We start from the raw sequence: 20877 nt of genomic DNA on the forward strand, positions 1-20877 counted from the left end.
CGGTACTGGTACCCGGGGCTGTCCCCCTTGCGCAGGCTGCGTGTCCCCCCGGGGTGGCCGCCCACTTGCAACCTCCCCTCTCTCCTTCCCCACGCTGGCACTCAGCCCCGCTACAACCCGCTGACAAATCCTGCTTGCAGTTCCTATGGCAGAAGCCACTTCCCCCTGCTAATCTGCCCGTGCATGCAGCCTCCACCTGCTGAGCCAGCGGGAGCCGTGCTCAGCCGGCCCCAGCCGGCGCCAGGGCTCTGAAGCCCGCTCTGCTGCAAAGCCGGCGGGGCGGGAGAGCCTCTACAGCCCGGTCCGGCGGCCACAGGAACCCCCGACCCTGCTTGGCACCTGGAGCGAGGAGGCTGCAGGCAGTATCACCTGGCCCCAGGAGAGCTGAGCCCGCGAGGTAAGGGCAGGGTGCCGGCGGGGAGGTGCGCAGAGCAAGCGCCGTCCCTGCAGTGCTTTGCTTCCCCGGGTACCGAGCAGGGGGTTCAGCTCCAAGCCCCTCTCTGCCGAGCCAAGTACTTGCCCCCCGTTTCGGCTGCACGGCAGTCCTGCTGCAAGGTCACCCTGCAGCCGGGGGCCTGCGCTGAGCTCCCAGAGCCACCACCCACTGCCTCGCTCACCCACCCTGGGGGGACAATGCTCTGGGACCCCAGCCAGGACTCGGGGCTTTCCAGTCCCGTGGCTGCAAGGAGGGTTTGGAACCTGGCCCCGCTGCAGCAGGGGAGTGAAAGGGGGGAGCAGCAGCGGTGAGGGGGGCTCGCTGTCGGCACCCACCATCCCTGCCTGGGCCAGCTCGCAGTACGGCGATGCCCGGCTCCCGGGGCAGGGACCCACAGGGCAGGGTCCCCAGGAGGGCGCAGGGGCAGGAGGACCAGCTGTGTGCTCCAGGAGGAGGGGCGGCACTGGGAAAAGCCAGAGCCCGGGACATCCCCGTGCCGGGGCTGCGGCAGCGGAGGGACCCCGGTAGCATCCATCTCGCAGATGCGGGTGCTGCAGCGGGGGGGCCCGGGGCAGAGCGGGTGCGAGGCAGGGGTGGGCGGCGGGGGGAGCGCGGGGCTGCAGCGCCGGCGGCAGCGGGGCCGGCCCGGGCTGGGGCTGTCCTGCGCCCGTCTGCGCGGTGTCCTTGACGTGGCAGGCAGCGCGCTAGGACCCGGCCGGGAGCCGCAGGCAGCACTGCTGGCAGCGCTCTGCCTGAACGGTGCGGATCCTGCCCTGCCAGCCGGCAGCGCCGCGGGAAGGAGCCTGCCAGCTCCGGGGAAAAGCATGTAAGCGAGGGCGGCTGCGTCCGGGGCCGGGCGGGAGCTCCCCGTGCCGCGGGCAGGGTCGGGCCGGCCCCGGGCCGGGGCTGCCGCCGCGGGCTGCAGGCAGGGCAGGGGGTAAGGGCCGGTGCCTGCTGCCGCGGAGCGGGGCGCGCTGGAGCGGGGCGGGGACGCCAGCGGCGGCGGTGGCGGCGCTCCGGGGTAGCCCTGGCACCCGTCCTGGGGCGGGGCAGGGCTGGGGGGCTGCGGGGGCGGCAATGCTGGGGTGCTGCGGGGGTGGCAGGCCGTCCGACGGGTGCTTTCATCCCAACGCGCTCGGCCCCTCGCTCCTCGCTCTGCTGGGTGTTGCTGCCTTCCCCTCCCCCTCCGGGACCCCCCCCGGGGGGCTGGCAGTGGACCTGTCCGGAGAGATACATCTGGCACCAGTACAGTGCCATAGGGCAGCAAATGCCACCGCCCCCCACCCCCACCCCAGCACCAACCAGCTGGGCACGGTGTTTGGTTACCCTGCCCCCGGAGGATGTCACCTCAGGACTGGCACGATCACCTCTTACTGGCCCCTGTCACCTTCTTTTGTCAGGCCCAGCCTTCCCTGAGCACTGGCTCCCTCCCTGCCCTGCCAGTCCCATATGTTCTTCTATGGCCCCGGGGGTGGGGACACTGCCAGGGAGCCCTTCCTGTTCCTGGAGGCCCTGGGACTGTGCCACCTCTGCCTCCCTGCCGGGGCTTCTTCTGCAACTGCATCTGCCTCTCGCAGGCCCTTTGTCCCCATAGCCAGGCACTCTCCCATGACCCTTTCTATTTGTAGACTGACTGCTGGGAGCTGGGAGCCAGCCCTCTGCCCTTGCACCGTTCCCCACACAGCTCCTTCCTCCCCAGGCACCGTGCCCCATGTCCTCAGCATGATTTGACCTGGTGCAGAGATCCCGGCTGCCCCCGGGGTCCGAGGCTTAGCCTGGGGCTTGTTTGCCAGAGCCTGACCTCACTTACCCCCGCATCCATGGTGCCTCTCAAGGTCAGGGCACTGCTCTGCTGCTCCGGTAAAGGTCTTGTGCGAGAGGTGAGAAAAGAGGGTCCTTGCCACTGCTCACTGTCCCTACCTGTCCCGTGCCCTGGTGCTGCCTCAGGGAGGGAGTGGGTGCTGTGGGGGCTGCAATGGATGGCAAAGGGTAGGGAATGAGGGAAACTGGCATGGCCAGGTGGTAGGAGGTAGTGAAGCTCATCCGTCACGGTCCCCAGGCCTGCGCAGGAAGGATGATGGAGGACACGGTTGAGGAGCACAGCCACGAGCTGCTGCTGGCCTGCTTGTGCTGCACTGGCTGTCTCATGCACAGATGTATAAGGAGCCCCTGCCCCCTGCCAGGAGCAGCCAGAGTGCCCCTGAAGGCAAGCTGGGTGGCATTGGGAGCAGCGGGACAGGAGATACAGGCAGCAGTAGCTAAGCAGTCTGTCCCGCATCAGAGCGGGCAGGTCTGACCTGAGCTGCTGGCAGCAATGAGCCACTCCAGGACTTACTGGGAAGCCAGGCTTTCATGGAATTCTTTTTCTTCTCAAGAGGCATGGCTTTTTGCAGGGATCCCAGCACCTCCATGACTGCAGCTGCAAAGCAAGGTCAGCAGCAGCACTGCTGGGCACCATGCAGCAGCTCGGCCTTGCTATGAAGCTTCTTCCCAGCAGTACCATCCCAGGACACAGCACTAGCGAAAACCAGGTGAGGCTTTTCCACCTGCTTGTACCCAGCAGAGATGGAAGGTCCTGCAGGGAGAGTACAGATGGCAGGGAGTAGGTGATTCCTGCAGCTTTTTCTCAGAATGGGGAGTCTTTGTGGGAAGCCAGCCACCACTGTTGTCAGGGCTGACTTTCCCCATTCTGGCTTGCCAGAAAGGAGATTTACTAGGTCTGGGTTGCAGTGTTAGCAGAATAGGCTGTTTCCCCAGAGACTGCCTGTGAGTCCCCATCAGCTGTGGATGGACGTGTCGAGTCAGTCTTATACTGTGAGCCCCTGGGAAGGTAGCACCTCTCTTGTCCCTGAGGCACTTGGCAGCAGCACAGGGATGCTCCTGGCTGCCTTATAGCCCAGGGCTGCAGGGAGAAGCAGGCAAGCTGCCTTCTGAGAAGCGAGCGATGCTGAGGAGGTATGTTTTGTGCTTTTCCCCATCCCGTCCCATCCTAGTCAACTCAGGGCTCTCGGAGGACCAGCCAGGAGCCCTTTCTCTGAGGCCTGCATTTGAGCTGTGAACACAGCCCTGCAGGACAGGTATTGTGCTCGGGGAGACTCACTGTGGGGTGTCCTCGTGTGATCCATCCTGGGTGAACAGCAGGACCCTGAAATCTGCTTCCTAACGGTACCCCTGCCCTTCTGCATGGTGTGTTACTTACAAGCAATGCTGCCCTGCTCCTTTCCAACACCTTCAAACAAAGAGCTGGAGCTTCTGCCCTTGGACTTTGCTGCATACCCCCAGATTTGTGACTCTCGCTCACCCCCAGCCCCTCCTCTGCGGCACAGCCGCGGGTTAGCATAGCACACAGAACAAAGCCCCCCGAATTGCTGCTCACACTTTGGGGTGCCTGGTTCCACGCCCATGCCAGTGGTGCCCCCATCTACCTGCTCCAGCCCACTGCCACCTCATGCTCATGGGTGCGCCTGGGGTCCCAGCGCTGGGGCCCTTGCCTGCCCTTCCCTTGCCCCTTCCCAGGGGACAGCTTGGGGGGCTTTCCGGCTCGGGTAGGCCAGATCCCCTCCCACCAGCCATCAGCTCCCCACTTTCGGGAGCACACCACTGCTGCGCTCCGCCTCCCCCCCCCCCCCCCCGGCTGTCCCCCCTCCCTCCCTCCTGCATGCCGCGGGGCCACTTAAGCCTACAGGCCGACTAAGCCCTTCCCCGTGGGCTCCCCGTGCTCCCCGGTCACGGGAGGGGGCCCCGCAGCTGCCGGCCGCCCACCCGGTGGCCGCCGCAAGGGGGGGCTGCGCCAGCAGGGGGCAGCACCGGCCCGGGCCATGGGTTTGTGGGTGCAGTGTCGCGGCGCGGGGGTCCCGCAGGGTCCCACAGAGCCCCTCTCGGGGTCAGCCAGCTTGGCAGGGTGGGCGGTCGGGGCCAGAAGCGCGTGCATCCCTCCAGGCACAGCCAGACTGCGCCAGGGCCTCCCAGTGACCGGAGCGCAGAGCACTGGAGGCTGCCGGCGGTGTCCCCCAGCCCCACGCGGGAGGTGTGCAGGACCCCCCGAGGGTTTCCTTCTCCCCTGGGCCGTGTTAGCACATCCTCTGCCCACGGGTGGGTTCTCGGCTTTGCAGAAGGGCTGGGGAAGGGAGGGCAGACCAAGAGATACCCTGGTGATACCCGCCGGCTGGGCAGCCAGTCACGGGTTCGGCTTGCCCTTCTTTTGATGTCTCATGGTCGTGCTCTGCTGGGGGGCCGGGGGGGGCTGCATTTCGGCTTGGGAACCCACGGAAGCATGACTGGCAAGGAGGGGAATTGATGAACGGCGGGTACTGTTGGAAGCTGTGGGAAAGGGCCCTCCTGGAGACCTCCCCGGGGATGTTTGGGAGCATTCAGCCACAACTCCACTGCCGATTTGCCCAAGGGGGGAAAGCATGATGGGAAGGGCTTAGTCTCCAAACAGGATTTAGTCAGCCGTGCCAGACCTTTGCACAGAGCTGAATTCCTCCGCGCCAGCCAGCGACTGTTGAGCCGGGCACAGACTGTGGCCAGCATGGCTGTGAGAGCTCCTGGGTGTGTGTTTGGAGTCCTCGTCTCTGTAGATGGCCGTGTGCCATGGTCCCTGTCATGCTGGTGGCCACAGAGGCCACCCAGGGAGCAGGTTGGCTGGGAAAGCAGGTGGGTGCCTTGTCCCTGCTCTGCCATGCAGGGTGGGCAGCCTCCGGCTGCAGCAGCACTCCCCAAGGGCCAGAGCACAGATCTGACCGCTGCCACCAAGATGCTTCAGAAAAGTTGATGGGGAGCCAAGGCTTCAGGGCTAGGATTTGGCCATCCTCCAGAAAGGCTGCTTCTGCCTGTTAGATGGTGCTTGGAGATCCAGGGAGCTGCTGGGCACCCGGCTCCACTAGGGCTTGGGTGGGCTTTGTGGAGTGGGGGGAGCGAGACCACACAGTGGCTGCCACCCCCCTTCCTTTTGCCAGGTTCCCTCATTCCCAGCTGCCCACAGCTCCCCCGTGGTGTTTTATGAGGTGGCTGGATGCCAGCTGTCTCCTTCCTCAATGGCTCTGCTCCATCGCAGGAGGCTGGTGCTGCCAGCCAAGGAGCGGGATGTGCCCCCGGCGCTGCTTCAATGGGCCGGATGACCTTGACTATAGTGTGGCTCCCTCCACCCACCGTCCTCTGCCAAGGACACCCAGCGTGAGAATATGACAGGGTGACAGTGGGTGCTAGGAGTGGCCCATGCCCTGAGGCTGGCTGTTTCTGAATGCCGCAGGGCATTCCTGCCTGCTGCTGTGCCAGGGGTTAACCGTGGCTCCTCTGGTATGACTGGGAGCCTGAACTGTGTGTCCTGAGTTTACCCAGGTCTCAGCTTGGCCGCTGGCAAGTGGAAACTGCCTGCTGCAGGGGTAACATTTCACCCTTGGATGGTGGTTGCATGGCTGTCACTCAATAACTAGACACAGAGCAACCCTGTGGCTAATTGGTGTCATTAGGCAGTAAATGCTTGTAAGCAGGAGCTGAGGAGAGGGCAGCAGGGGTGCAGGGAGGGAGGGAAGATGTCAGGGTGTGGGGAGGGAGACAGAGGGGTGGGGATGGAGAGATCACTGTGGGAAGGATCACACCGAGGAGGTGGCTGGGGTGGGAGACCTTCGGGAGAGGGGTTTCTGTGTCCCCTAGCCTGCCAGCTGGGACGTGCCCTGTGTCCCAAAGATGCTGCTGCCCCACAGGGCAACAGGCCCTTCCTGGTGGCAATCTGAGAGGGGCTGGAGCTTGGCTGGACCCCACTGCCCATGCCAGCCCCCAGGAGCCCTGTGGGTGCCCCGGGCCCCTTGCTGAGCTGTGTCTGCCCAGAGGACAATGGGGTTTGTTTCTGCTTGCCCAGCTGGAAAACACGCATGGCCCCAACACCAGGCTGGAGTTCTCAGGGCCAAGGCCCTTCCCTGCCATATCTCCGGGCCATTTGCTCACTGGAGCTTTGAGTGCTTGGGGGGGGGGTGGGGAGGTGTCACCCCATTGCATCTTGATGTTACCAGTGAGAGGGGATGCTGAGCATGGGGAGGCGATGGGGCCAATTGGCAAGTGCCTCCCTCTCCGCTGCCTCTCCTTGCAGGTTTTCACCCAGGGCTGCTCCTCGGCTAGCAGGAAGCTCCTGCTGCCCTCAGCCTACTAGTGAAGAAGCCACAGGCAGCTGCCTGATTTTATTTTGGCAGGTCGGGTCGTGCAAGGAAGCAGAGGGACAGCGGGGCACTGGAGGTCTGTGTGGCTCCCTGCAAGCGGTGACGTGCCCAGTTGGATCTCTGCGCCACGGGCAGAGCTCAGGAGGGGATCGCAGCCTGCTCCTGTCCCACCTCATCCCAGCCAGGCTTAGGCCATCAGGTGAGCATCACTTCGACCCTGCCACTTCTCATCCTGAAAGACAGGGCAGGGCACTGAGGTCCTGGGGGGGTCACCATCAAGAGCCCTGCAAGCAACAAGCAGGGAACTCCCACCCAAAAAATGGTCCACCAGCAGCTCCGCAGCTGGGACCCTGCTCCAGGGTCAGCCAGGGCCAGCAAGGGAAGAGCAGAACTGAAACGGTCCCTGAGCCATTCACTGATCCCAGCAACAGGCTGAGGTGCTTTGTTGACTATCAGAGCATCCAGGATCATTGCTGCCTCCTTGTAACTGGATTCCCAGGAGCCTGTAGTGGTTTCTTCCCCCCTATTGGCTTGTGGGTTAGTAACCTGCTGACACTTGACAGAGGTCCAGCATCTTCTGTTTCCCTCCATGTGACTGATTAAAATGCCCCCTCTCCCCCTTTCCCAACCTGGCTGTGCTCCGCTGCCTTGTCACACGTGCAGAGAATCGGATACAGCTGCTAATCTGCTTGCCACCCCACTCCTGCCTGCCTGCTCTGCCTTTTAAACACACTGGCTCTCTGTTTCTTTGCTCCGTGGCGCGGAGGGGTGGCACAGAGGCTCTCTGAGCTGAGCCACCCGTGCCCTTCTCCTGGCAGGGTGGGAAGTGCCCAGTGGAGGGCAGCCCTGTCGCCATGGGTCATTCATGCAAAGGGAAGGGTGGGTTTGCAATGGAAAGGGGAGCTGGGTGGCGTACAGCCCCCTGACCTCAGCCAGGCTGACAGCCTCACCGTGCCTCAGTTTCCCTTGCTCCCACCACAGGCATATTAGAGGGAAAGGGAAATCTCATTGCAGAGGAGGGTTGGTGGGTTAATTAATGTATGGTTGCAAAGGGCTTGCAAATCTCCAAAGAAAATGGTCGACGTGGGTGCCAAGTGTAAAGGATCCTGGAAACACTTAAGTGCCTGCAAATGCTGCCTAGCTCCTCAGGCCCTAAAACTCAAATATTTCCCAAGAGGCACAGAAAATGTTCCTTCAGCTCCTATGATGCATTACCCACTGCCTGGAATAAATCTCCATTTTGGCTCTTGATTTCCAAACCAGCTGTTTGTTTGCTTTCCCCTTTTGGATTTCGTTGCTTTAGTTGAAGCTGGGAATTGCTACAAGGCGGGGAGGGGGGGAGAAAGCGGCTTTGGTGAGAGGTTTGGCAGCAAGCGTCACTGAAGGGAGAGCACTTTGCCTGTTCTGCCTGTTGCAAAGCAGAGCATACAAATCGGGCTCCAGGTGACGGCATTGCAATGCCTGCGGCGCACATTTGAGATTTCAGAAAGAAAACTCGAAGGGCTGGGCAGCATGAGCCCCTTCAGCATGTCCTGGGGAGCATGTCCATGGGACTCCTGGCTTTATGTAAGGGAGAGGCTTTGCTGGCTGCCTTCCCCCAGGAAAGCAGGGCTCTGCCTTCTCCCTTCGCCCTGGGGAGCGCAGCAATGTGCCGACAGCAGCAGTGTATTTTAGCACCATGCTGCTGCTTCGGGGATGGAGAGTGTGGAAGAGCAGCAAGACCCTGGGCCCCACTTGAGGCTGCTTTTCTCCTTGCCCAGATTACACAGGGGAGAAACATCTAGCTCTGTGTGTCGTGCTGGTGTTATACATTGGTGGGCCCAGTACCAGTGCTGGGCAAAGCCCCAGCTGTTTCCAGTCCAAAGCAGAAACCGTTTCTGTAGCTGTTTACTTCTTCTGGGAGGCTTGTTATTGTACTCACAAAGGCGAAGATGATAACATGAGAGTCACTTGGGAGCAGAGGGCTCCACGAAGACAACGCATCCTGTCAAGATGAAACAAGACAGCTTGACCCTTCAGCAATGGCGCATGTTTGCATAGCAATAAGTGAGTTGTCACTGGCTCTGTGATTTGCCACCTTCTGTAAGAGAGGAGGTGTCATCCCCCTGAGACCACATGCCAGTGTTAGTATCGGGCATCCCAAGGACCATGCATGGCTCTTGGGGGTGGATGTGCTTCCCAGGGGGCTGAAGTGGCTCTCCTGACACAAGACCCATGAGTGAAATCGTTTTTGTCCTGCACCAGCCAGGGCTGGATTTTAACGGATGTTCCCTCCCAGCCTTAGCCTTCCTCACTCCATGGTGTCTTGCTTGCTCCAGGTCTCCTGCTCACCCAAAGGAAGGCATCGTTAGACCCCATCCTGCAAGTCAGTGGTGGGTGGGTGCACAGGTCTGTGCAGAGAAGCAGCTGGTGGCCCATGCGGACGGAAGAGATATACTTAGGAGCTGGAAGCTGCCTTTCTCCTTGCCTTCTTTCTGGTATATCTGCTGGCCTTCTGTCTGCCTGCGGTCACTGGTGGCTGCAACGCTGTTCAGCGCTAATGGATTTCAACCCTCTTGTCTCCACTGAGACATCTCTATTGAGAGATGTTGGTTCCAGTGCTGAGGAGCGGCTGCGCAGACAGGACCAGAGCTGTGAATTAGAGAACATTTAATTCCATACTTGAGCAATGGTAAGTGCTCTGTACCCTGCTGCTGAAAGCCTGGGGTGAGGCAGCAACTCCACCCACCCTGTCCTGAAGCAGAGACTTCCTGGAATATCCACTCAAAGGTAAATTTTGTGGTATTTCTTCTCCCAATGGGATCTGAGGGTCTTAATGATGCTGAGAGTCTTGTTCTTGCTTCTGGAAGCACGGTGACAGTTTGGCTGGGCGCTGCCAGTCCGGACCTTGTGCTCAGGAGTCCCTGGGGGATTGGTTCCCACAGCTTTTAGTCTGTGCTGAAGTTGGAGCTTATATAGAAAAATAAAATTGTAGCGATGCTCAAATTTTAGCTTATGCTGCTGAGCAGCAAGTGTGGACATCTTGAGGGGAAACATGGGGCCTGAGATGCTGTGGCATTGATGTCCTGGGGACTGCTACAGGGACTTGTGGGGCTCTCTAAGTGACAGCAGCATGGCACATCTCAAAGCTAGAGAGGAGGTGATGTGAGACATCTCAAAGCAGGCAACCTTGCTCTCCTATTTTGCTTTTTTTTTGGAAAGGAGAGGTGAGAACAGGGGAGGCGGGGAGAGGAGAGGCGAGGAGAGAGGTTTTGCCTGTGTTACAGCTCACCCAGAACACAACCCTCCAGACTGGAAAGGCTTAGGGAAAGTGGGCTGAAAGGCAGGTCCAGGGCTTGGAGCCGTCATTGCCTGGGAGACGCAGCAGGAGCTTAATTGGAGATGGGAGCTTTTAAATCTAATTTGGTCTGATACAAATCTTACATTTAAGACAAAAGCCTCCTGTCTTACTAGCTGACAACACTGTCTGCTGTTCACTTCATGTTGTCAGTACACCCTGCTGACTCCAGCAATCTGTAACTGCAACCAGTATCTACCAGCCAGCACAGAGGGAGAGATCCAGTGGCAGAGGCTGCTACCGAGCAGGACCGCAAAGAAGTTACTTCCTGAGGGTGACACTGCAGAGTCATTGTTGCATCTCAGAAAGCAACGGTAGCTGTCTTACCCCTGTCCTCATAGCCTTTTTATCGGGCTTTGGGGACTTTTTGCTTACGTGGTGACGTTTTGCATGTCTGTCTTAAAATACAAGCTTGGTGCTTGGATTCAGTGGGGAGATGTGTATTAGACATCATCTCGCTGGAAGATTGTGAAGACAGGAATCTGCCAGGGCATTTGGGGGTGGTTTAACTTCTGATTTTAATTTCTAACTCAAACTGATTGCTGGCTGCAGAGAATTTTCCGAGGGTGTTTATTAACGGAGCAAACGTTTTTACAGTCAAAGCTGCTACAGGGACTTCCTGATGCTGCTGCCTGCAGCCACATGGCGTAAGTGAACAGAGCGAGCGAGCGAGAAGGGCCCTGTGCTCCTGGTAGAAGCACCTGGAAACACCAAGCTACATAAAAAAAGATTGCAAGCCGTTTAACTGCTCAGGTAGGAATTCAGGTGCACTCCCCTTTGCTGTGGGACAAAGTACCTGATTCCTGCTGCACCTTGGTAATTAAGCAAAACAACAGGTTTTTATCACAGCAGAGTAGATATCTATTCTGGAGAGATAGGAGGCTGGAGCTTGAAAAAACCCAACCAAACAGCTTAGAGTCCATGCCTGCCCTTTGGATACTGGGTACACACAGTACTGATATGCTCTGGATATAAGAAAACTGCTAAATTTCAGAGGGGTCTGCACATTACCTGCCATCCCAGGTAGCACCCCCATGAATGCATGGTGCAAAAAGCTGTCTTCAATCTTCTCCACAACCCAAGATAGTTTTATATATACATATATATATATAAAACAATATACACACACATGTTTATGTATACACACCCATATGTATCTATATATGTACATCAGTAACTGCCAGCAGAGAGGATTTTTGTCTGGATTGGGATGCAGCTTCACGCTCCGTTCAGAGCCATAACACACCGCACAGCTCCCCGTAGAGCTACAAGGGTTACCGATGGGTGGGTATTAATGCAAACCCGGAGCCGGGCGCAGCTCAGAAGCGCTGAGGGGGGGGAGTTGCCCCCCCTTCTCCGGGGCTGTGCAGGGCTGCAGCAGCCGGACCCTGGGCGGGCCGGGGGTTTCCCCGCCGGGTGCGGGGCGGGGGAGGCGCGGAAGGGGGGGAGCCAGGGGCGGGCCAGCCCCGGGGAGGGCCGGCACCCGGCGCGGTGCGGGGGAGCGCGGCGCAGGTGGGTTCACGCGTGGGGTGGGCAGCGCTGCCCGCGGGGGGTCGCGGCGTCTTTTCCCCCTTCTCTCCGGGGAGGTGGGGGCGGGGAAACCGGCCGCCTCCCCCACGCGGGAGCCGCGTGGCGCTGAAGGCGGCAAAAAGAGGAGGAGGAGTTTGAGGAGCGGGCAGGGAGGAGGCGGTTTCCCATCCGCTTCGGGGACAGAAGGCGCCGGCGAGGAGAGGGGGGCAGCGGTGAGCGCCCTTCTTTAAGGTACTGGCTCAAAGTCGCTGAGCTTGCAACGCCCCCCCCTCGCCCCCGCCTCCCTCCGAGCGTCCTAGCAGCGTTCCAAAGCTGACGGGTGCTTTGCAGCAGGGAGCCGGGTGCTCCCCCAGGAGCCCTCGGAGGGAGCCGGCGGGGGGTTGCAAGCTCAGGATCCGGCGCCGCAGCCTTGGGGGGAGGCAGCGTGTGAGTCGCGGGTCGGTGTCGCGGGGGGTGTGATGCATAGATGCTGTCTTTTGGGATGGGGGGGTTCTTCCTCGCCGCCTCGCGTGGCGAGTCCACATCCCCTTCCGTAGCTGCCGCCGCGGGGAGAGCGCGTGGCTTTGGGGTGCGGTGATGCTTTGATGCCTGGGATGCAGGACTTCCCCCAGGGGGTCGCGCAGCGCTCCTCCGGCTGCAGGGATGCGCATCTCCGCCGCGCGGCAGCCGCTGCGGGCCGCGCCGGGCCACGCTGCGAGGACCCGGTGGCGGGCGCGTGGGCTGGGCACCATGTGCTGCGGTGCGGGCCGTGGGGCAGGGCCAGCCCCTCTCCGCGTCCTGCTGAAGAAAGTGCTCCCCGTTGGCTATGGGATGCTGTGAAGATTTCAGTTTCTTTCTGTTCCTGAGCAAAGCGGCTGCGTTAATGGAGAGCCTGGCCCGGGCAGGAGCACCAAGAGCTCCCGTGGAGCCCTTTTGTGCTGTCATTCCCACCTCTGCAGTTAAATTAGAGCCTGTACTTAAAAATTTGAGCCTCTAGTTAAATCTGAGCCTCACACCCCTGCTAGGTGCTAAGACTGCCAGACCAACAGTCACTGCCTGTGCTCACCAGCGCTCCCGCCTGCCTCTCGGGAACAGGCTGTGGAACTGCGGGCTGTGTGGGAAGGCGGCAGCAGCCAAGCCCTGGGGCTGTGGGATCGAAGACAAGTGAGTCTGTATCCTTGAGCCCAGTAGATTCCCTAGGGTTAGGGGCTGCAGGAGGAATTCATGCAGCTGTTGGCCACAGCTGGATGCGCTTCCCGGCTGCTCCAAAGCAGGAAGCAGCCTGACGGCCCCTCAGTTGCCTGTTGTGAGCTGACACAATTTAGGGACTTCTGTCAATGCCGACACAGGAAATCCCACTCCCCTCCTGCACCGCATCCTGGCTTGGCGGCATCGTTTCCTCTCGCCAGCCCCTGCGAGATGCTGGACAGTCTTCGGGCTCCCTCAAGCCTGCCTCCACTACAAAACTACTGCAGGATGTGACTATGCGGGGATGCTTTTCTCTTGGGTACCTGGTTGTCTGAGTGCTGCTTGTGGGCTGTTGATACAGTGTCAGTGCAGTGCAGACGCTGTATGTGTGCTCTCTGGAGTGCTCCTGCTGTTGCTTTTTGCTCCTGGAAAAGACAGGTAGGCATGCCTTGGCTCACCAAGAAGGTCTTTACAGAGCAGGGGCACTTTCCGTATGGCACTGAGGGCTCTAACGTAGGCCCCAGAAGATGGTTTGCAGAGTGGCTGTTTCCCCTCAGCTAGTACAAACAAGAGGCGGGGGCCTACACTGTAGCAAAGCATCTGCAATGGAGAGGTGGAAGAAATTCAGTTCAGCCTGAACTGGCAAATGAGCACCAGCACACAGGGCAGTAGGGCACCTCCATCCTGCAGTTTTTCCTCTTCTCTCTTCCTCCCCAAGCTGCGTAATTAACTACTGGCATAATTTCCCCATCATGGCATCCCTGCTCTCATTATCTTGGGCTGAAATGTATAATGAGCCTCTTCCTCTTCCAAGATGAGCCATAGGCTTTGTTCTTGCCCGGGCCTGACCTGTCTTCTTCCTTGTTGTGGTCTGGGGTGAAGCCAGGGCATGGAGGACAAGGCACCCCTTCATCCTCTCTCCTGTTGCACTTCCTTGCTCTGCCCGGCTCCATTCCCAGCTGCCCTGGCAGAGGCAGGGTTTGGGGACCAGCCCATCAGACCAGAGGGAGCCCAGGAGCACCCGCCTGCCCTGTCCAGATGGGCAGGCACCAGCCATTGGCTTTGGGAAGCCAGCAAGCAGCCCCCAGTGCCTTCTCTGGAATACGTGGATCTCAGCTGGTTTTGTCCAGCATAACATCCAGGTCCTTGACAGGTGTTAAGGAAGCTGCAATACCTGCTCTTACCAGCAAGTGCTGTTTGTGGTCCTTGCCAGCTCAGTACTGACCCCACAGTGCAAACTCTGCTCACCTTCTTGAGCCTCCTCAGCACATAGCTCTGCCCTGTGACACCTGCCAGCCCAGCACTGGTGCTGCTGGACCTGCAGGACTGTGAGCTCTCCAATCACATCTCCATGCTAACTTGCACTTAGCTGCCAGCAAGCTCAGGTGCAGAGCATTACACAGCGTGAGCTCCAGGCATTTGCAGATGGGCAGGAGTCAGGGTTTTAACAAACACACAGCTATCGGGATTTGATTAAGCAGTGCGATGAAGACCGAGTGTTTCCTAGGTTAACAACGTGCAAGATGTGGGATAGGCAAAAAAGTGTGCGGAGTAGGGTTGGACCCTGGGTGGATTTGGTTACATCAGAATGTGTGATCCAGAGAGACCCCAGTGCCCCAGCTGAGGTTGCAGCACAGCACTGCACCCCATCTCCCACTCCAAACCCTGTAGACTTGGTTGGGCGATTGGCTGTACGTAGGCTCTGGGGAGCTGTGGTGCTGCGTGAGGAATGCGTACGAGGGTTGCTGCTCCCATGAGACTAGGAAAGCTGTTGCATAGGGATGGTGCTAGCCCTTTGTAACTTCATTGCTGATGCTGGTGCTGTTAAGAACATCACTATTGTGACACTTTGGTCCTGCTCTGGCTTGGAGCAGGCTTTTCTGTGGTCTCACTGATCCCTGAGAAAGGGGAGGCTCAAAGCATTGGGTATGTGTGGCTGTCATGCACCATCCATGACAAAAATCAGTGAGCTTGGCATTCTGGGTGCAGTGCTCAAGGCTCTCTTGCAGCCTCTTAGTTAAGTCATGGGTAAGCACAGTCAGGCTTCATCTCTAGAAGACTGGCTTTTTTTGAGGCCAAAGGGGAGCAGAGACCTATTGCCTACTTGCCGGTTCATTCAGAAGAAGCCAGCAGGAAATCAGGCAGATTTCCGCAGAGCTGCCTTGCCTTCTTCCCACCACACCACTGTCAGGATTTGCTTTAGTTCATTTAGTTTAGGTCTTGTCTGATGGGAAAGCACTTCACTGTGAAATTTCCAGCTGGAAATTCATGGAGTGAGTGGACCAGGAAGCTACAGAAGGAGGAGGCAGACAGGGGCTTGAGGTGAAGAGCAGGACTGGGAGGGATGCGGCTGGATCAGGAGCAGCAGCAGGACTGGAGGATCCTGCAGTCAGCCTCCCACCCGGTGAGCAGCCTGCTCTGGCCAGGTACTGAGGGCTGAGTCACAGCAGCAGGACTGGGTCATCAGCCTGGCTGTGCTGAGGGCAAGCCGTCACCCGAACACATACCAGCGCCCCTGGACTGCCGCTGAAATGGCCCCAGCCTGCTGCAAGGCTGCTGGGGAGAGGTGCATCCCACCTGGGCCACCCTGCTTGGCTTCTCTGCTCATGCTGTGGGTCCCAGCGTGGTCCTCACCCCTGCCTGGTTCATCACACCTAGCACAGCCACCCACTGATTCCAAGCAGGGACAGGGAGCCGATTTACACCGATAGCTGAGGGTCAGCTCACCTGGAGGAGCTCAAAGACATCAAGGGCTTTGGGGTGGGCAGCCCCATTTGAGTTTTGCTGCAGGTTTGCTCATGGAAAACCCTTGTGAGAGGAGCTCCCTCATTTTAGGCTTGGTTACCCCTGGAGAACAGCTCGGAGAGGCAGGAGGGACTGGTGGCATAGCTCTCTTTGTGCTCCTGGCCAGGGGCTTGGAGTTGAAGGAGCTACCTGCCCTACCTTCAGCAGGCCTTGTCTTTTCCTGGCCTCAGGACCAAGTTGGAGGCAGTTCTATTTTTTTACCTGGGATATCCTCCCTCGGCGCTGTGGATGAGCTCCTCGATGGTATTTGCTCTGGACAGAACCTCTGCCCCCTCGGGGAGCCCACTGCTGCAGGGAGCACGGTGCCTTCAGCTCTTAAGGGTTTGTAGGTATTGTGCTGTGGCTGAGGATGGTAGGGTTGGGCAGGTCTTCATACCACCCTGATGAGAGCAGGAGTGTTATCCATGCACCACAGGAGGACGCAGACCAACGGCAGCACAACCAAGCTGTTAAGCAATCCACCCTCCCCTGCAGCTTCTCCTTCCCGTCTTCACACCCACCCCTCGTGGCAGTACAAGGTTGGTGTGACCGCATGGTGAACCACATCAGGGCATTGATCTGCCAGCATCTTCCCAGACAGGGCTGTTACCCCGGAGGCAGCAGGTGCAGGGTGCCTGGGCGATGCGGGGCAGGAGCTGTGCCTTGTGGGGGTCAAGGGAGTTGCTGTAGGGCCCCACGCTCCCCCCTGCCTGGGCTCTGCAGCTGGGTTTGCTCCGAAAGGGGAGCCTTTGACTAAAAACAGAACCCAGCAGAAGTAAATGGCTTGGCCTTCAATAAAACAAAGACAAGTCATCTGCCACCAGCCCTCCCTCCCTTTCTTCCCCCGTGGCTGCAAGGGGAATGCCGTGTGCCAGAAAGGGATTGCTTCAGCAGCGCTCAGCTCCTGGGCTCCTTATCGCCTGGCATCGCCGTGGGAGTGCATCAGCGTCCCAGCGTGTCCAGGCACCTGGGCAAGCTCTGGCAGGACACCTTGCCGGATGGCCAGCCCACCTCGATGGAGGCTACGGTACCCTTGGATCTTCCAGCAGGGAGTCTCAGAGCCTCCTTCATCTCTTCTGCTCCCCACATTAACATGGGAGAGGCTCGGCAGCGGTGGAGCCTGCAAGCCAATGCCAATGTCTGCAAAGTGCCGTTTCCACATGAGCAGAGCACTCGGTGGCTCTCATGCAGGGTTCTCCGTGCTTCCAGGGTATCCCTGGGGATGCTCACAGTCCCAGGCAGCCCAGGACCTTGTGGCTGTGGCACACTGGGTGGTGGCTGATTGCACAGATGCAGCAGCGCCTGCGGGTTGGGATTTGGAGGGGATGTGACTTGCCCTTTCCTGACTTGTGGCCAGGGTTATTATTGGTCGTGTGGGAGACACTCTGTTTTGCCATGGTTTGTCCAGACGCGGGGGTGAGCTCCTCACCTCCTGTTGTCTCTCCCTGCCTGATCCTACTTGCATAAAGGTTTCCCTGTTTGCTACGGGTTAGCCCAGGCCAGTGCCAAGAGTGAGAGGTTTGGAGTCTAACTCCCTCCGAAGGAGGTGTCTGCCTCGAGACTTGCTCTGGCTCCACATGTGAGACCTTAGTCCTGCCAGGCTGTTTGTGGAAGCTGAGTTATTCAGAGAGGAGGGTACGGGAAGCGGAATTTCTGCCCTGGGTGTTTACTCCTAGTCCTGTGCTTGATCCACACCACTGGTGGCATGCTGTCACCTTGGCTTTTGGTTCCTAGGTCCACAGACCGTGTGCTGTCCGCACGGCTCTTCTGGAGCTACCGCAGAGCAAGCCTGGCTCTCAGCAGGTGTTACCTTCCCCACAGCCTTATTTAAAATCAGCTGGGAATTACAGGTGTGTGTGGCTCCTCGAGTCCCCCCAGCTCCTAGGACTTGCGGGGATGGCTTTGCCCTGTGGGGAGGTGATTGCAGCTTTGGAAGTGGCTGGCTTTGGGCACGTGGGAGGAGCACACCCAGCCAGGGCATCTGTCCCTGCTCCCTCCTTTTGTTTTTGGGGATCATGGGGTGCCCCTTGGCTGGGACAAAGAAGGTGTGTGGGTCTGGGCGTGACTGACATGCCCCATCTCCTGGAGCAGAGCTGCATGTAGCAGCTGAAGCCAGTTTGCAAGATGCTGCAGCCATCCAGGCAGTGAGCAGGATCTTGGCAGAACAAGTGGCTGGCAGAGGGACCATGGCAGGTGCCAAAACCTTCTTCCCTGCTCGCCACCCCCTTTCCCAGTAGGGCTGCGGAGTTTTCATGCCGAAAACAGTGGTCAGCCAGGTCCCAGGTTCTTGAGCTGGCCTACAAGCAAAAAGCCACTTCAGTCTGTGGGGACCCAAAATAGCCCTTGCATTTCTCTCCCGGCTGCCAGGCACATCTGACATGCAGAGGACAGAGCCAACCTCAACCCACCACAGGCCCGGCAGTGGTTGGCCCACACACGTCTGTCCCAGTTTCTGTCAGGGGGCTCTTGGTCAGCGGGGAGGGATCGCCCCTCCAAATTTTGGGAGCTGGGGAGGCTGTGACGCCGGGGGAAGATCATGTTGTTCTGGCTCTGGTTTCACTCCTCCACCCCCCCCACTAAATTGGAAGCAGCTGTGCAGCCCAGCCCAGCCTTGGAAAAATTGCTGGGTGGGGGCAAAATGAGGTCTGCCCCCGTGCCAGCCCCCTGGCAGGGCTGGCAGCCTGCGGCAGCCCCTCCGCCGAGTCCTCTGGGTGCAGGGACAAGGCTGGCTCTGTCCAGCCCCAGGGATGCTCTCCCACCTGCCAGGGGACTCGGGTGAGGGGGCAGCGTGGCCCAGGTGCCGGTGGTTCAGTGGCTCCCACTGGGTGTGGGCAGCTCTTGCTGGCTGAGGGTCCTGCTTGCCTCCAGCTTTGTGCATTTGCATCTGGCACCAGCTCCCTCCGGGAGGGAGGCAGCACTGGACGGTCGGAGCCTCTCCCCTGGGATGTGAACGCGTCCCAGGGTGTGGGAGGTGGCCGGGTGGCAGTGGGCAGGGAGTTGCTGTGGGCAGGTGCTCTCACAGCTTTTGTCTGCCAGCTTTTCCTGCCCTTCCAGAAGTGGCCCTGTTTTGGGGACGAGCGATGAGGAGTCCTGGGGTCGGGCTCTCCTGGGGAGAGAAGCCCCCATAAAGTACAGTGTGGCATTTGAGGTGAGGGAACATGTTTGGCTGAGCCCTCCAAGCCTCCTCTGCTAGAGGCTCTGTGCATAGAGGGGGCTCCATGCGTATCTTGGGGAGGGGTTTAGAGGGGCTTTTGAACTTTCCAATGATTCCACAGCCCCCCTGCCTTGCCCCTCACGTCAGGGCTGTTTTGAGGACCTCTCAACTGCACCATAAGCTGTCCCCATCCTTCTTTCCCAGCCGCTCACTGCAGGTTGCTCCATGCTCAGCTCCCTTGTGTCATTCCTGGCCTGACTCCTTCCTGGGTCTGCCAGCTCTGAGCTCAGTCCTGGAGCCAGGAACATGAAGCAATGATGGAGGAATCCTCTCCATCCCAGCACCCTGGGGGCCACCAATGGCAGGTAGCCTCCTGCAGTCGTGCTCTTCCCCTCCAGTACTACTCCCTGAGCAGTGACCTCGGGGGTAGCCACATGTTGCTGTAGATATGGCCCTACCAAGCCTAGAAGGCAGGGTATGGAGAAACCCATCTTGGTGCTCTTTCATCTCCTGGCTGTGGGACTCTGCCCTCTGGGTTTCTTCCCATACATCCACTGAGTCCTTATCTTCAGACTTTTCTGGCCATGAACTGCTTTTTTCTCTTTGTCTTGCTGCATGCTTCCTCTTTATGGGTCTCACCTTTGTTCCTACAGACATGAGGGGGAAATGGGGACATGGTACTGTAGGCTCAGCCCATCCCTCCGACGTGCTGTAGCTGCTGCCCAAGGTGGGGCTGACCGAGATACCATCTGTAATGACAGGGATTCCTCTTGAGCAAGCCTCAGCATGACTGGGTGGGGGGTGGAAGCTACTAAAGCAAAAGAGATGCATCTGGCAGCCATGCCCCAGGGGGGGTCTTGCCTAAGCAATGCCCCAGCCCATTAGGGGGCAATCTCTATTCCCACTCGATTGGGTGGGAATGAGGAGTGCCACCTGCCTGGGCGAGCTGGGCTGCGGGCAGGCGGGAGCCAGCACTGTGCCTTGTGCTCTGGCACGTTGGGATTGCATGGCTGTCCTGGTACGTGGTGGCCTGTGCCACCGCTGCACCAAGCCCCAGGCTCCTCCATGCAGGGACAACCTGCTCCTGCCTCAGGGCTGCCTCTGGCTGCTCCTTGTGCTCCCTGCTGATTTTTACATTAATGGTGTCCGGTTGTTCTCCCCAGGGGTTCTGTAAGGTTTTCTCCACTGGGAAGCGGAAATGTGGCTTCCTCCCATTGTGCCTCTTCCCGCCATGGCCCCCAGGCTGACCCTGGGGAGCACCCTTCCCGCAGCACCCCCCTCCCTGTAGCCCCCAGATGGAGCCAGGCAGCACCTCACCCAGCCATGCTGGCACCCTGGGGGGCTTGGACCAGCCCTGCACACATGGGCTGCAAGGGGCTGCCAGGTGAGGATGAAGGTCTGGGGTGTGGCATCCCCCGGCTCTCTCCGAACCCATGGTGGTCCCACAGGAAGCTGTGGCCAGGTAGCGTGAGCTTTGTGCCTGCCTGTGTGGGTCATTGCCCTGCCCCTCCCCACCTCCAGGCAGCCCCTGGAGGTGCTGAAAGCTGTCTGGAGGCACCATCCAGGTCCCGGTGGTGGTTTCCTCCTGGTTTTGGAGGTTTCTGCAGCTGTAGTGAGTCGAGTCCTGAGCAAATCCCTCTGGCCACCCCTGGGAGGAGGGTCTTTATTTCTCTAAATTTCCAACAAATAGAGCCTGCACCTAGCCCTGGAAAAACGTGCCTCCTTCCCCAGCCTGCCAAGAAGCAGGGTTGTGGCTTGGAGGCGATAGTCTCTTCTCCTGGGGACAGTGGCCTGAGCAGGTGCCATCAGGGAAAACAGCTCCTCAGAAGAGCCCTTACGAATCCTGTCCCTGCAAACAGGCTCCCGAGGGCAGCTTATCTCTCCCTCTGACGTCTCCTCAGAGATGACGTCCCCCCTTAGCTCCTGCCCGGGTGCTGTATCTCCTCCCGTACCTCCAAACCACAGGCCTTGGAGCAGGCAACTGCTCCGGTATTTGCAGGGCTCTTCCCGCCTCTCTCAAGGCTGTGCCGTCCCTACAGTCCTGTGGCCTGAGGTGACCGGGAGCAAGGGTCTGGGACCAACCTGCCCTTCTGGTAAGCTTCTTGCTGTGACGGTAACATGTCCCCCCAGGGAGTTAGATGGGGCGCTGAGCAGGAGCACCCATCTCTGCTGCAGGGGGTTGCATGGGTGCCCGGAGGGGTGTTCTCTGGCTGGACACCAAGTGTCCTGGGCTCGGGCGGTCGCCATGTGCTGAGGAGAGAGGTGTGCGCGTTCATGGTGGGGCTGCATCGCTAGGGCCTCCTTGTTGGTATTT

At 59.4% G+C, this 20877-nt stretch overlaps 1 protein-coding gene across 6 annotated transcripts in view; it reads left to right on the forward strand.

Moving 5' to 3' along the window:
• Positions 1-209: 209 nt before the first annotated feature.
• SLC29A1 (solute carrier family 29 member 1 (Augustine blood group)) overlaps positions 210-20877 on the forward strand; it is a 34718-nt gene continuing 14050 nt past the window's right edge. For 2 of the 6 annotated variants that reach the window (XM_080407865.1, XM_080407867.1), the window contains exon 1: positions 20469-20656. The gene's annotated coding sequence lies outside the window, so the exon portion shown is untranslated. Of the gene's footprint in view, positions 398-6624; positions 6791-11416; positions 11441-11616; positions 11690-20467; positions 20657-20877 lie in introns of those variants that run through there. The other 4 variants (XM_080407869.1, XM_080407870.1, XM_080407868.1 and 1 more) reach the window with 4 other exon arrangements.

This window comes from Falco punctatus (genome assembly GCF_963210335.1).
Source record: "Falco punctatus genome assembly, chromosome: 12".
Taxonomy (NCBI): Eukaryota; Metazoa; Chordata; class Aves; order Falconiformes; family Falconidae; genus Falco; species Falco punctatus.